The sequence below is a fragment of the Syngnathoides biaculeatus genome, chromosome 5 (assembly GCF_019802595.1).
Source record: "Syngnathoides biaculeatus isolate LvHL_M chromosome 5, ASM1980259v1, whole genome shotgun sequence".
In the NCBI taxonomy this organism is placed as follows: Eukaryota; Metazoa; Chordata; class Actinopteri; order Syngnathiformes; family Syngnathidae; genus Syngnathoides; species Syngnathoides biaculeatus.
In genome coordinates, this window is record NC_084644.1 from 9624141 (window position 1) to 9640345 (window position 16205).

Genomic DNA, 16205 nt, shown 5'->3' on the forward strand with positions numbered 1-16205 from the left:
ACAAACAGTATCTGAAAATCTGCTTAGGGTTCAGTAATGAAGTATTTATGCTGTGTTCATGAGCAATATTTCAATGAAACATATTCTTATCATTATACAGTGACGAAAATAACTATTTGAACACCCTGCTATACTGCATGTTCTCCCACTTTGAAATTATGGAGGGGTCTGAAATTGATAGATGACAGATATCATCAAAAACGAAAAATCCAGAAATGACAAATTATATATATATTTTTTATGATTTATTTGTGTGGTACAGCTGCAAATATGTATTTGAATACTTGAGAAGACCAATGTTAATATTTGGTACAGTAGCCTTTGTTTGCAATTACAGAGGTCAACGGTTTCATGTAGTTGTTCACCGGGTTTGCACACACTGCAGGAGGGATTTTGGCCCACTCTTCTACACAGATCTTCTCTAGATCAGTCGGGTTTCTGGACCGTCGATGAGAAAGATGGAGTTTCAGCTCCCTTCAAAGATTTTCTATTGGGTTTAGGTCTGGAGACTGGATAAACCACACCAGAACCTTGATATGCTTCTTACGGAGCCACTCATTGGTTTTCCTGGATGTGTGCTTCGGGTCATTGTCATGTTGAAAGACCCGGCCACGACCCATCTTCAAGGAAAGAGGTTGTTCCCCAAAATCTCACAATACAAGGCCACGGTCATCCTGTCCTTAACACGGTGCAGTGGTCCTGTCCTGTGTGCAGAAAAACACCCCCAAAGCATAATTAGCATAATACCACCCCCATGCTTCACAGTAGGGATGGTGTTCTTGGGATGCTTCACAGTAGGGATGGTGTTCTTGGGATGGAACTCATCATTCGTCTTCCTCCAAACACAGTTCGTGGAATTATGACCAAAAAGTTTCATTTTGGTCTCCATGGTCTTCTCAGAATTGTAGTTGACAGACAGGTGTTCAAATACTTAATTTAAATTTCAGACACCCCCCCCCCCCCCATGATTTCTTAGTGGGAGAACTTGCAATATAGCAGGGTGTTCAAATACTTATTTTCTTCAGAGTAAGTAATAGCAACGTTGACGGTGAATTACTTCCCGCCGGTGCTGTGCCGTCGCCGTCGATAACGCCCTTCCCATGATGCTTCGCGACCGCTCCTGAAGTTTCCGTGGCGACAGACGTATCTGACGCTTTTGACCTGTTTCAAATCGACACACAGTGCGGAGATAGCGTCAGTGGCCCAGTCTCCAAGCCTTCGATAAGGGGAGCGGGGAGCGACCCCCCCTTAACTAAAATGGAGCGGGGGGCTTCTTACAGTGAGCAATGGAAACGCTCCCGTCGCTCCTAATCTCCAGCTCGGCTCCATAAACACAAACTGGGGGGGGGGGGGGGGGGGTGTCACGCCGATTAGCCGATGACGTCACCGAAATGCACCCCGCCGCCGCGTTTGACCAGCAGCTATGCGAGGCATGCACGCGTGTTTGGGTCATTTTTTTAATCATACATTCTTAGAAGAAGAGGTTATTATTATTGTCTGTAAATATGAAGGCCTGTGGTCGGTCCGCTAGTTGATTGCGAGTTGGGACCAGAGCCTGATAAGAGCCGGAGCCGGGCCAGCGCAGGCCAGCCGTCTGTTAGCATTCCTGGTCTTTCTGCATATCCTGTTGACACACACACACACACACACACACACACACACAAGCTCAAAGTTCGGATCCGTTCAGGTCTGACTAGCTAGGACACTCACTTGAAGCACAATTCTGGAATTTGCCCAAAATGGCTACTTCAAACCAATCCAGCTAACTTCCTGTTCAATTTTGAGCATGGACCCTCGAGACTTGATGGAATCATCCACCGAATTTCGCACCAATTGCTCAAAATGATGTCAGAGTGAGGTTCGGGAAGCCCTAATATATGTTTTTTTCACAATACCGTAGATAAATACATAATGTATGATGTAGACTCATAGATATATTAGAATAGATGGCCCCCCCAAGTGTTAATCATCGTCCCTTTTTGAATCCTGGAAGTACGTACAAGGCTAACACAAATAAGCACACAAACTATGTTAAACACTGATAAGATACACACATGTGCGTGCACACACACATACACACGCACACACAAGACCAGTCAGTTATGATAAAAATGTCGCGTGCTCCACAGCTTCACTATTTTTTTACGTGTTTACCATCAAAATGTTGAGATTTAGCATGTAAGCTAATTGTGCTAAAGCATGTTTAAAATAAGAATCTTTTTGTGCAACTTTATATTGAGTTGTTTTTTCCATATAGAGTTCTAATATCCGCCATCATTTACTGAAAACGAATAGAGAATGAGAAAAAAACAGCAAAAGGAGCAGAAGAACATTCGCGCTGTTCACTTGGACTTGTGACAGGAAGTTAAGCATCCAATACAGCCTAAAACGAGTCCAAAATAACATGAATGGGAGATAAAGGACAAAAAAAAACATATTTGCTTGTATGAATGTAAAAAAGAAGAAGAAAAACTATTAGGGGTTCCCGGGTGCACCGCGTAGCCGACGAAAGCCCCTCCATGACGGGCGGCCATTTTGTGCCCAACCTTGACTTCCTGGTGGTTCAGAACGTCCTGGCGCTGTTCACCGCTTCCTCTTTTCCTATTTGCCACTTTCACTGCTTCGCGCGTCGGGAAGTCAGACGCCATTCGTCACGGGCTTTTGTTTTGCCCGTGTCAGGTTTAACGAGCCAACTGGGGGGGGGGGGGGGGGCGCGTCGGCTTCCTGAGACCACCCGGCTCGCAGACCCCGCGGAGGGACCCGAAACGCGGGCCGAGCTCATTTTTTCGATGCTTTCTGAACTTGACATTTCGTGAGCTGTGCTATTTATATATCCATCCATCCATTTTCGTTGCTGCTTATCCTCACGAGGGTCACGGGAGTGCCAAGGCAACCAACAGTTATGGCATTATGTTTTCAATAAATTCTGAACTTTAGTGTTATTTCAACCCAACATTTTTTATAATTTCCCCAATTCTGATTTCAGTGGCATTTTCCCCAAAATTTTACAATGCATTGGAATTTTTCCCCAAATTTGGGGTAAATTACAGTTTTGGGGAACATTTTTAGAGAGGTTATTCCGTGAATTCCAAAGTTGGCCCAAGTTGTTTTGTTAAATCCAGAACAGTTATGGGTTTGTGTTTTCAATAAATTCTGAACTTTAGTATCATTTCAACCCAACATTTTTGATGATCATTAGTGGCATTTTCAGGCCAAGTTTGTGTTTAATTTCCAAATTAGGGAACAATTTATCCCAACATTTTTTTTTTGTTACATTTAGAGCTTCAGAGTATGGAAGTAAATTAGTGCCACCAGGATTTGAATTTGAAATGTAAAGCAATTACATTTTCAATAGTTGCTACAATTCGCTGTCTAAAATTCACCATCTACCAGGCAGGGTTACTTCAGGTCAGAACCAAAACAGCCAGCCAATCCAGTTCCACTTTCTTTGTTTGTGACGTCATGTAACTAAGGATGCGAAACTGCGATTGGCTAGTTCAGCAAATTGTAGCAACTATTGAAAATGTGATCACTTTACATTTCAAATTCAAATCCTGTTTTCTGTGCCATCCATCCATCCATCCATTTTCTTTGCTGCTTATCCTCACGAGGGTCGCGGGGAGTGCTGGAGCCTATCCCAGCCGTCAACGGGCAGGAAGCGGGGTACACCCTGAACTGGTTGCCAGCCAATCGCAGGGCACATGGAGACAAACAGTCGCACTCCCAATCACATCTAGGGGCAATTTAGAGTGTCCAATTAATGTTGCATGTTTTTGGGACCTGGGGGGAAACCAGAGTGCCCAGAGAAAACCCACGCAGGCACGGGGAGAACATGCAAATTCTACACAGGGCGGGCCGGGATCAAACCCGGGTCCTCAGAACTGGGAGGCCAACGCTTTTCCAGCTGAGCCACCGTGTTTTCTGTGGATTTCAATTCAAATCCCGGTGACACTAATTTGCTTCCATACTGAGGCATTTTGTCACCAAAATTGCAAGATTTTGAAAACTTAAAAAGAAATTTGGGAACATTTCCCCCAAAATGGGTAATTAAATTCTGAAATGTAACTGCATTTTCCCCACATTTTTTTGTTATACTTACATAATTTTCACCTGAACATATATTTTTTTAATTACTGTATAAAAATGAAAGTGTTATGACATTTACCTCAAATGTATAGTAAACATTCTTATTTCATTGCCATCTCCACAAATATTTCTTTTTAAATTCCCAAACATTGGCATCCATTTTGTTTCAAAATTCTGACTTATAGTGTTTCCCCGCCACAACTTTCATAGCTTTATCCTCAAATTTGTAGTTAAATTTAGGAATGTCAAGCTATTTATTTTGACCTATTCTTTTGTTAAATTCGAATCTTTTGTGTCATTGTTTTTACATTTTGTGAACAATTTCGAATTGTTTTTATTTTCCCTACATTTGGAGTAAATTACAAAATTAAATCAATTCCTCTCACACTTTTCGGCTAATTTCCAAACTTTCGAGGCCTAGCTCTTTTTTTTTTTTTGGAAATGGAAAAAGGATGGCGGGATTAACGGCGGCATGGGCGGCTGGTGGTGGGTTGTGGGGGGGGGGGTCGGGGGGGGGAGGCAAGGAGGCGTCGCCGGGCCTCGCCCGCCTCCGTTCCAGTCGCGCTGGGATGCCTGAGGATTAAAGTGCGTGCTGACAATCGCATCTGCTTTGTTTCTCCGGCGTGGAGAAATAGCGTGTGAAAACAGCGATACGGGAGCCCCGTAGGTGTGCGCCTGCCGCGCCGAGTCATAAATACGGCGAGGCTTAAGGCCGTGTAAACAGGACCGCCGAAAGGCCTGACGGGAAAGCGGAGTGCTGCAATATTTCTCGCACTTCTCGGAGTCAAAACGAGATCCCGTCCGAGCTGCTTTCACCACGACGAACGTGGATGAATGGGCGGCTCGGCTCGGAGGCCGCGGGAAGTGGTCCATCAAGTCCGGGAGGCCCCAAAGAGATAACAGATCAGCATTCAGAACTTTGAAATTTCAAATTTTACTTTCAGAATAATGAAATTAACGAGAGTTCAAAGTTCACAAACATTTTTGCAGTTGGTGCTCTGACTTTTCAGTGGCTCAATTGTGCCTTTCTGTCTGCTAGCTTAATGCGTTCTCCCCGTTCCTGCTTGGTTGGTCTCCGGTTGTTTTAAAAATAGTTCTTCTTTTCCTTTCGGCTTGTCCCGCTAGCGGTCGCCACAGCGTGTCATCTTTTTCAATCAAAACCTATCTTGTGAAAGAGAGGGCTGGTGGGGGAAGAGTGAAGCTCCGGGGAGAAGAGATGGCGAAGGTGGACGACTTCAAATACTTGGGGTCAACGACACGGAGCAATGGAGGGTGTGGTAAGGAAGTGAAGAAACGGGTCCAAGCGGGGTGGAACAGCTGGCGGAAGGTGTCTGGTGTTCTATGTGACGGAAGAGTCTCCGCTAAGAGGAAGGGCAAAGTCTATAAAACGGCGGTGAGGCCGGCCATGATGTACGGATTAGAGACGGTGGCACTGGAGAAACGACAGGAAGCAGAAATAAAGATGCTGAAAAAGAAATTCTGGAAAGAACTAAACAAAGTAGTTCTGAGCTTCAGCATCTGAGACAGAGAGAGAGTTGTGATTGGTGCAGATTTCAATGGACATGTTGGCGAAGGAAATAGGGGCGATGAAGAAGTGATGGGTAAATACGGCATTCAGGAAAGGAACTTTCCTCCCACGTCCCCAAAACACGCAACATTAATTGAACACTCTAAATTGCCCCTAGGTGGGATTGTGAGTGTGATTGGTTATTTGTCTCTATGTGGCTTGCGATTGGCTGGCAACCAGTTCCGGGTGTACCCCGCCTCCTTCCTGTTGACAGCTGGGATAGGCTACAGCACTTCCGTGACTCTCATGAGGATAAGCAGCTCGGAAAATAGATGGATGAATGAAAGATCTCAACTTTTGACTATCACCATATCTTATTTTGGACCTTCTGAACTAAAGTTTAAACTTTCGCTGTTGTTGTTGAATTTGAAATGTTGGTCATATTTTTCCAAACTGTTCCAGTTCATAAAATATTCTCCAAAATTGCAACTAAATTCCAAACTTAACATAATTTTTCCCCACAATCTTTCACTACACTGTGAACTTTAATAAAATCCAATTTAAATTTCAGTCCGTTTAATTAAATTCTAAACTTCAGTGGCATTTTCCAGTAATTTCACTACACAGCGAAGTTTAGGGAAAAAAAGACCAAAAAAAAAAAATCTTTCATTTTAATTCCATTCCTAACTTTATGGCATTTTCCCAAAATGTTTCGTTGAACTTGAACATGAAATAAATCTCCCCCAAATTGAACTTCATGGAATTTTTTCCAAGTGTGACTTTATACTGCAACACAAAGTATTATTTAGTCTACTACTACTCTAAAAAAAAGTGTTTTTTGTGTGTTGCCTACAAGTGTGATCTTGCGTTTGTTCACCCTCAGGCGGCACACTGGGGAGCCCAAGTGGTTTACCATTGTCCTCAAATCCTCCCAAACCTGCCTCCCCTTTCCTCTCTGATCCTCCTGGATGCCCGGAGGGCCCCCCCCCCCCCCCGGCCTCCATCCCGCCCCCTTCCCGTCGCACAATCGCAATATGGGACAATTAGCGCCCAACGCACGCACCAGCGCCTCTTTGAAGTGATTCGCAAAAGCGCCTCGTCTGTTAACGCCGCACTCTCCCGTGCCCGGGAAGCTCAGAGACACCGGATGGAAGTCGCGATGGCCGACCGGGGCCTCGTCACCACCTTTAAGTCCACCTTTCGATAAGTCTTAAATCGCAACCCGACGAGCTGAAAACAAACATCGCCGAGCCGCGAAAAATAAACACCACTTGGATTTGAAGTACCTCCGTTCTGATTGTACGTGTTGCTCCTCTGAGAGTGTTAAGATAGCGATTGTTGGAAGGTTTAGATTCACAGGAACGCCACTGTGCTCCTTTCTGTTAGCATATCTATGGCTCTTTGAAAGCCAGCAGACGAAATGGCAACATTTGGTCGATGAATTGGTCTTATGTTTGTGTTCTAAAGTAAGCTTGAACTAGGAGTGGCAAACAGCTTAAGCTTTGCCTCTTCGTGTGAGTGAGTCTTCTTTTGTTTTCGCTGGTGTGATGTTATGCCATATTTATAATTGTGCATTTTAATGAGTTGCAAAGTTTTTAACGATTCTGGGAACGGGGAAACTGTTCAAGTGTTGTTGTTTTTACATTGTTCCTCAGCTGTGCAGTAAATCTGGGGTGGGCCTGGAATGTATCCCCACAATAAAAAGGGGCTCTCTGTATTAAAAAGTAGACAGAAAAAGTCTACACACCCCTCTTCAAACAGCAAGAATTTGAGATAAGAAAATGAGACCAAAAGGAATCAGTTCAAAAGTTTTTGTTTTTTTTTCCCCAACTTGATTTTAATGTATGTCCACCAAGTTTAACTTTCACCATAACACGTTTTTTTACGTGTTTGGTTGTTGTTGTTTTTACTTATTTATTTATTTATTTATTGCTAAGTTGGACAAAAGGTACGATACGTTTGGGACAAAGACAAAACCATTTTCCATTTTCTTAGCCGCTTATCCTCTATCCCAGCCGTCAACAGGCAGGAGGCGGGGTACACCCCGAACTGGTTGCCAGCCAATCACAGGGCACAGAGAGACAAACAGCCGCACTCACAATCACACTTGGGAGCAATTTAGAGTGTTCAATTAATGTTGCGTGTTTTGGGGATGTGGGAAGAAACTGGAGTGCTCAAAGAAAACCCACACAGGCACGGGGAGAACATGCAAACTCCACACGGGCGGATCTGGGATTGAACCCAGGTCCTCAGAACTGTGAGGCCAACGCTTTACCAGCTGCTCCATGGTGCCGCCTTTTAAACAAGTCATTCATACTTATTTTAAATTAAACCCATAAAAACAAGAAGCTGAAACGTGATTTTGTGATTTAAAAAAAACTGAAACGTAGGAGTGTTAGAATTATTATCATGTGCAATATGTTGTTGTTTCGGGCATTTGTTGTCTTGTTAAGTGACTTAAATGATGTTAAATATGTCTTCCCACTCTCATGCTTCCCACAAATGGTCAAGTTAAAAGGCTTCTGTGAGAACGTCAGAGTGAGTGAAAGGCCCGCAACAAGTGGATGAGGACACTTTGAGCAATGGAGACGTTTATAATCCGCCCAGAAACAAATGGATGCTTGAACAAGTGCTTGCAAAGTAGCCCATCCATCACTGTAAAACATGGAGGGGTGGGTTAAGGGGGGGGGGGGTGGACTCTCTGGGGGGTATGTGAGTCATCGGGGGGGGGGGGGCTGTTTTGGAGAAAGAGGAGGATGCTGGCTGGGTTTAGCTTGATAAAGGCGAGCTCTGCCGGATTAACTTGTCCCGAGTTTTGCTTCAGCGGCGGCGAGGCTGAGCGACGCGTCTTTCAGCTCGCCAACATCTGGAACGTGTCAGAGGGGGCCAGACGCCGAGTCTGCGCCGGCGTGCACGCTTGCGCGCGGTCGGAGGAACAATAACACCATCACACGATTCAATAGAAATTGAATCACAAATTTTACAAACACAACAGGAACATTTGAATAATGTCAACACGTACAAAAAAAAAAAAAATCAACACAAATGTAAAAATAACATCAACACAAAGGTTTTACAAAAACAATACAAACATGAAATGTAAACAGATCAAATAAAAAAACGAGAAAAAAAAGGCCAAATCATGCACACAAACTCAACAAAGACGACGGAAAATATAACCAACATCGACACACATAGTATAAAAATAAAGGCACAAACACACACTCGTGAATGTAAAAAAACAGCAACACAATAGGCACACAAACAAAATCATATACACAAACAATATGTACAATCAACTCAAACAAGTTACTAATTACAAACATGCACAGATATGGATTTAAACACATTGACGCAGACATCAAAGTAAATATTAAACACAAACAGCACATGGTGAAATAACATCAACACACACAGTCCAAATAATAATATGCACACACACAGACGCATAAATAACACTAAGAAACATAAAAATGACACTTCATACTTTCAAAGGAAATAACAGACATGAACAAATCCATACAAAACCGTACACACAGCCACATACACAAATATAAAAAATAACAAATGCACACATACACGTTAAAATAAGATAAATTGACTCACAAAAACATATCAGGACAAACGCACACAAATGTTAAAAGGAACAAACATGCACAAATTATTTCAAATGCACAAATGCATGTACAAGCACAAATGTGGAAATTACACACATATAATACAAATGCCTGCTTGAACATCGATAACGCGCAAATGTGAAAATTGCATTGATGCACAAATAGGAAAATGTAAAAGTAACGTTGATATAAATAATATTAAAGATGAACACAATGGCACCAACAAATAAATGTAAAATAACACTAGAAAAATTGCATCAACGCACACTAATGTGAAAATAACATCAACATAAACACAAATGTAAAAATAGCATAAACACACACATACACAAATGTGAATTTAACAGCAACACAAATACAAAAAAATTAACAAACAAAACAATTATGCAAACACAAAGGTAACGAGAAAATACCATCAACACATACAAACGTAAAAAATAACCAATGCAAATGTAAACTAACAAGCATAAATGTAAAAATAGCGTCAGTGCCAAACATGAGTGTAAAAATATCATAAGCACACACAAACAAACATGTGGTGATGAAACAAAAAAGTAACACAAACACACATGCCAATAAATGTTCCAATCACATAGACAACTTCGAAATATCCAGATAAAAATCCAAGAACAAAAAAATTGCATGTGAAAATGACACAAGCGCAAGATTGAAGATTTAAAACAAGACAAATCTCAACATCTTGCAAGGCATCGCGGAGGACGGAACGGCCGCATAGCACGCGAGCTGCTGCTTTGCCGCCTGTCCCAAACGTGCTAACATTATTACAATCTCAAAAGGAAGTGAACAAGTCCGTTAAAATTGGAAATATCTGCGTGTGGCCAAACGTTGATTGCATCGTGAAATCCTGTTTTGGAAGCTTAATTTGAAACTCTAACCTTCAGATTAAGATCCAGATTTTACCCCAAATTTCCAAACCTTAACCTGAGTTGTGAAACTCAAAACATTATTAGAACCCCTAACCCCGACTTGAAACCCTAAACTAATCACGGCCTGAAATGTTGCTTTTAAGACCAAACTCTAACCTAACCCCAACCCTAACCCTAAAGCCAAATCGTCCCTGCTTATCCTCACAAGGGCCGCGGGAGTACTTGAGCCAATCCCAGCTGCCATCGGGCAGGAGGCGGGTACACCCCGACCCCAAAATTGAAACCCTAACCCAATATCGTATATAACCCTATGACACTTACCTGAAACCCAAATTTAAAAGTGGAGTTATGCCTTAAAATCCTGCTTTTAAACCTTCACTCTAGCTAAAAACCTTATTTTGAAACACTAACCTTAATTTCAAACCCTAACAGGTAACTCTACTTGTTAACATAAGACATATTAATTGTGGAAAAAAATACTGAAGCAAGCGCTAAAATTATAAGATACAGAAAAGCCTCAGTTCTCAAACGTCCCCGTTTACAAAAAAATCGGTTTTCGAACGAGAATTGGTACTCGAACCCCCCCCCCCGACAAAACCTAGAAATAACATATCGCATGCAGTCAGACCAACTGACCTACGACGAGCTTTGTTGTGAATTCCCACACCCCTGAAAAAAATGGAAATAAGAAAATGCGCGCGGCGCAACCAGCTGACCCACCCACGACGCATTTTGTTATTGTCTATTCAAACCCCCCCTGAAAAAAAAACAACGGAAATGACATATCGCGGGCAGTGCAACCAGCGCAATTTCGTTATTCACTCAGCCTCTGTACACAAACGTGTGCCTGTAGTGACTGTTGTTTTTCTTCTTATCAAGAACTACCATATTATCCCCCAATCGTGGCTCAAAAAAAAACTAAAAAACTAAAGTAGACATTTTAAGCAATAAATAACTCTATTTCTTAGATTATTTTATTATATAAAGTATTTCAACTATACAGTTTATTATCAGGAAAGGCTAAAAAAAATGCTTTAAAAAGCCCAATTTTTTTTAGGCTTGGAACGCATTATTTGTTTTTCCATTCATTGTAATGGGCACCATCGATTCAGTTTTCAAACAAATCCCTTTTCGAACCGTTTTCTGGAGCGGATTGTGGTCGGGAACCGAGGCATCACGGCATTTAAAAAAAGATGACTGCATAAAAATTTTTGGGGGTGGCTGGGAATGGACTTTATTCTTGTAAAGATACAATTTTTTTTTTCTTCAAAGCCGTATTCCTGAAAAATCCAACCGTTCAGGCAAGATGACATCGTTCACGGCCGACTCTGACTTTGGCTCATGACTAAAACTAATATTTATAAGGCCAGGGGCCGAGTCGCTACAGGTAGGACAATGCACTCCCAGCCTCGCGTACTTTACTCCTAAAGCATACATTTTAGGCAAAAAAAATATATATTTCTTAGATTAATTTATTATTTTAAGTATTTCAACTATACATTTATTTCTAGTATGCAGTTTATTATCAGGAAAAGCTAAAAAAAATGCTTTAAAAAGCCTAATTTTTTTAGGCTTGGAACGCATTATTTGTTTTTCCATTCATTGTAATGGGAAACATCGATTCAGTTTTCGAACAAATCACTTCTCGAACCGTTTTATGGACCGGATTGTGGACGAGAACCCAGGCATCACTGTAAAACCAGATTAAACCATTGCACAGTAGTTGCGATGGTAATTTTGGTCAAACTAAATTCTGGAAATACGCATGGGGGGTAATTTGACCTTTTTTTACATTTAAAGTGTGACGTATTTCCCCTAATTGATTTCCATTCCGTTTGAATTTCTCTAGAAAAGTCCACATTTTAGGAATTCTACCCTCCTGCACAGTTCACAGAGAAGCATCTCTAGACGGGTTCAGGAAGGCCGCAAATGACCACGGGCATCAATTTGGACACCCATGCTATAGTTTATAACGACGTAATTTGCTATATGGCGTCGATCTAGTCGTACATTGGCCTCGCCCGCTTCTTTTGTGTACATCATCTTCGCCGGCGTCCTACCGCGACTCGGGGAGTGTTGAGGCCTGCTGAAAAGCCAACAGAGAGGAGGCAATGAGCTAAGTGACGCTTCGCTCTTTGGTGCCTCGTGCAGACACACACAAGATGGAAGCAAAAAAATAAAATAAAATTAAAAAAAAAAAAGCACACAACAAAGCCACCTCGGCTCCGACCAATCAGCACTCAACCGCCAGTCGACAGGCCGCTCTTTTGTCCGTCATTCGAGCGCAGACGAGAGCACAAACAAGCAAAGGGGGATATATGTGTGTGCGTGGTTTTTTTTGGGGGGGGGCTGGGGGGGGTGAGATAAAAGCCCTCCCCCCTGCTCGCTGTAATCCAATTACAGGCCTGCAAATTTGATTGGCGCCCCGAGAGTGTGCCTTCAGCTGTCCATCATTAGTGGCTGCAGTGTGGCTTTCGGGGAAAGGGGTGTGTGGGGGGGTGGGGGGTGTAAGGGAGGGGGGGCTGTCAGTGTGCATGTGTGTATTTGTGTGTGTGTGTGTGTGTCCGTGTGACAAGGAGCAGGACCCTCGCTTTATCTCGACTGCCTGAAAGACGACAACTCTGTCTTCGTGTGTCTGTCGTGTAAGTGTGCGTGTGCATGTGTGTGTTACGTTAGTGTGTGTGGGGGGGGGGTCACGGGACACAAAAGCGGGTCCGTTTGATGGATGCGCGCATTTTATCATTTTGCCAGATTAACGCGGTTCGGAAAAGTAAACTCATCACGTAAACAATGACAACGACGATGAGGATCGTCAAGCTTGAAAAATATTTCATGTATTATATAACAATATTTACAATATTCCATTTAAATATTAAAAATACTTATATTGGATTGGTCTCATGGCAAAAAAAAAAAAATCAAACGACAGCCCAAGAAATGCAAAACAAATATTAAATAAAGAAAAGAAAACGTTGGGGAAATTTGTGCAATGCATTATGGGATGTGTCGCTACACAAAGGAAGTGCCGCTAGCTGGCGAGAAAGTCGGTCGTCCGCACGGATGGCGACGAGACGCCGAAGGTATCAGCAGAACGTCGCCTATCAGCCCGGCCGGGAAGTCGCAGACCTACGCACGCACCGAACCACCTCCCGCCATCTTATCTTTTATTGGCGGGCCTGTTCGGACGCTTATCTTTTATTGGCTGACTCCTCTGTCGCGCTTATCTCTATTGGCTGGCTCCTCCTGAGCGCCGGGACGAGGAGAAGAAAGAGAAGGAGGAAAAAAAGAGGAGGAGAAGGAGAGCGGTCCACTAATATCGTGGGAGAAAAAACAGGAGCCTGTTTCCACCATCTCTGACTTCCTGTCCTGCAGCCAATCACAGCGAGGCGCACGCAATCAGCTGAGGAGACGTACACAATATATACAGTGAAGAAAATAAGTATTTGAACACCCTGCAATATTGCAAGTTCTCCCACTTAGAAACCATGGAGGGGTCTGAAATTTTCATCGTAGGTGCGTGTCCACTGTGAGAGAGAGATAATCCAAAAAGAAAAATCCAGAAATCACAATGTATGATTTTTTGAACGATTTATTTGTGTGATACAGCTGCAAATAAGTATTTGAACACCTGAGAAAACTAATGTTAATATTTGGCATAGTAGCCTTTGTTTGCAATTACAGAGGTCAAACGTTTCCTGTCGTTGTTCACCAGGATTGCACACACTGCAGGAGGGATTTTGGCCCACTCCTCCACAGAGATCTTATCTAGATCAGACAGGTTTCTAGGCTGTCGCTGAGAAACACGGAGTTTCAACTCCCACCAAAGATTTTCAGTTGGGTTTAGGTCTGGAGACTGGCTTGGCCACGCCAGAACCTTGATATGCTTCTTACGGAGCCACTCCTCGGTTTTCCTGGGTGTGTGCTTCGGGTCATTGTCATGTTGAAAGACCCTTCCACGACCCATCTTCAATGCTCTGACTGAGGGAAAGAGGTTGTTCCCCAAAATCTCACAATACATGGGCGGGGTCGTCCTTTCCTTAATACAGGGCAGTCGTCCCGTCCCATGTGCAGAAAAACACCCCCAAAGCACGATGCTACCGCCCCCATGCTTCACAGTAGGGATGGTGTTCTTGGGATTGAACTCATTGTTTGTCTTCCTCCAAACACGGTTTGTGAAATTATGACCAAAAAGTTCCTTTTTGGTCTCATCTGACCACAAAACTTTTTCCCATGTCTCCTCTGTATCATCCAAATGGTCATTGGCAAACTTATGACGGGCCTTGACGTGTGCTGGTTTAAGCAGGGGAACCTTCCGTGCTATGCATGATTTCAAACCATGACGTCTTCGTGTATTACCAACAGTCACCTCGGAAGCGGCGGTCCCAGCTCTTTTCAGGTCACTGGATTTTTCTTTCTAGATGATCTCTCACAGTGGACATGTACCTACGATGAAAATTTCAGACCCCTCCATGATTTCGAAGTGGGAGACCTTGCAATATTGCAGGGTGTTCAAATACTTATTTCCCTCGCTGTAAAGATGAAATCTCACGAAGGCACTGAACATACTTGAAACCTGAACAGGCAAGTTGTCAATTTGAAACCCCAGTTTAAAACCCCAACCTTGATTTCAAACAATCATTTATAAATAATAATGATGATAAAAGCCGAAATATGGTTTGATGGCCTGATTGTGAATTAATCTGAAATCATAAATCAGGTTTGAAACCATATTTTTTGGGGGTCAGAAAAAGAAGTCCGTCTCAACAGTGGCTTCCTGGAGTCAGGCCTATCAGTGAGATAAACCGCAGACGGGCCTGGAGCAAGACCCGCCCACGCAAGAAACGACGAAGGATACAAGCGCAATACTGCGGGGGCCTTTTGCCAGCATTTTTATTTTTCATGTAAAAAGCAAAAAAAAAAAAAAACAGCATTCATTTCACGTAAAGCGCATTCTACTCCCGTAAAAGTGAGCTATTTTCAGGCAAAAAATGAAAACCATAACAGCAATATTGCTTACGTGCAAACCCCCTTTATTTCTTCTAAAGACCGATATGAAAATATGAAGCATTTTTACAACGACTGTCGACTTATGACGGATTCTTTACAAAGTTTTCCAAAATTGTGCCTGCGTCGTTTGAAAGACCTTTAAACATTTTCATCACGCCCCTTTTCTTGCCACACCTAAAACTAGTAAAGGCCTTGATGTTTTGAAATATAAAGAAAATATTTTTAAGGATTTGTGGGGCGAATGAAGTAAAGACCACAGAAAAATGCAATAAAAATACAGTTCAGATATATTGTAGAACTACAAGCCATACGTTCGAAATGACATAATGCGCAACTTAACTCAAACGTAATAATAGCCTCTGTTTGTGTGTGTTTGTGTGTATACGTGCATGTGTGTGTGTCAGCGCCCGGTTCCCATGACAACCGCATCCAACCCACGGGCAGGAGCGCTGGTGGCTTATCGCTCTGAAAAGCTTTTAAAAGCTAAAAAAAAAATGAAAATAAAGAGGTTAATGCAGCAGGAAGCAGAGCCTGACGGGTAAATACGTTAACCACACGCCATGTCCGCCATTTACGATCAGTTTCCGCAGTTCCCGGTCGTTATTAACCATCGCGGTCTGCGTCTGTCGGCATTAGGCGGAAAAAATTTACGACCGTTTTCGAGCCCCTCGACCGCGTTCGCGTTTTACGTCTTCTTCACAGGAGCTCGACTGGACCGAAGCGCGGCTTTCGGTCTTCCACTCGGATGGTGAGACTGTAATTCTCGCCACCCCGCAAAGCGACGACAGTCCAACGATCGGGATTTCACTCACCGACGTATTGGAATGCGTGACAAAAATTTGGGGCAACCACGTAGAGAGTCTAGCAAGTACAAAACTTTTTTCACGATGTGGGCAAAACAGTCAAATTCGGGCCGATCAAGTCAGCACGTGTACCGCGATTTCGGACGTACTGTAATTTTTCATGTATCATGTGCATTTTTTTTTTTTGCCCGTAAAAGTGTCAAAAGTCAATAGTGTGAATTATACACAGGTATAAAAACAACTTTCATATTTTATAAATCTAGGCCACCTCATAGAGTACATAAAAAGGAGGACAGCG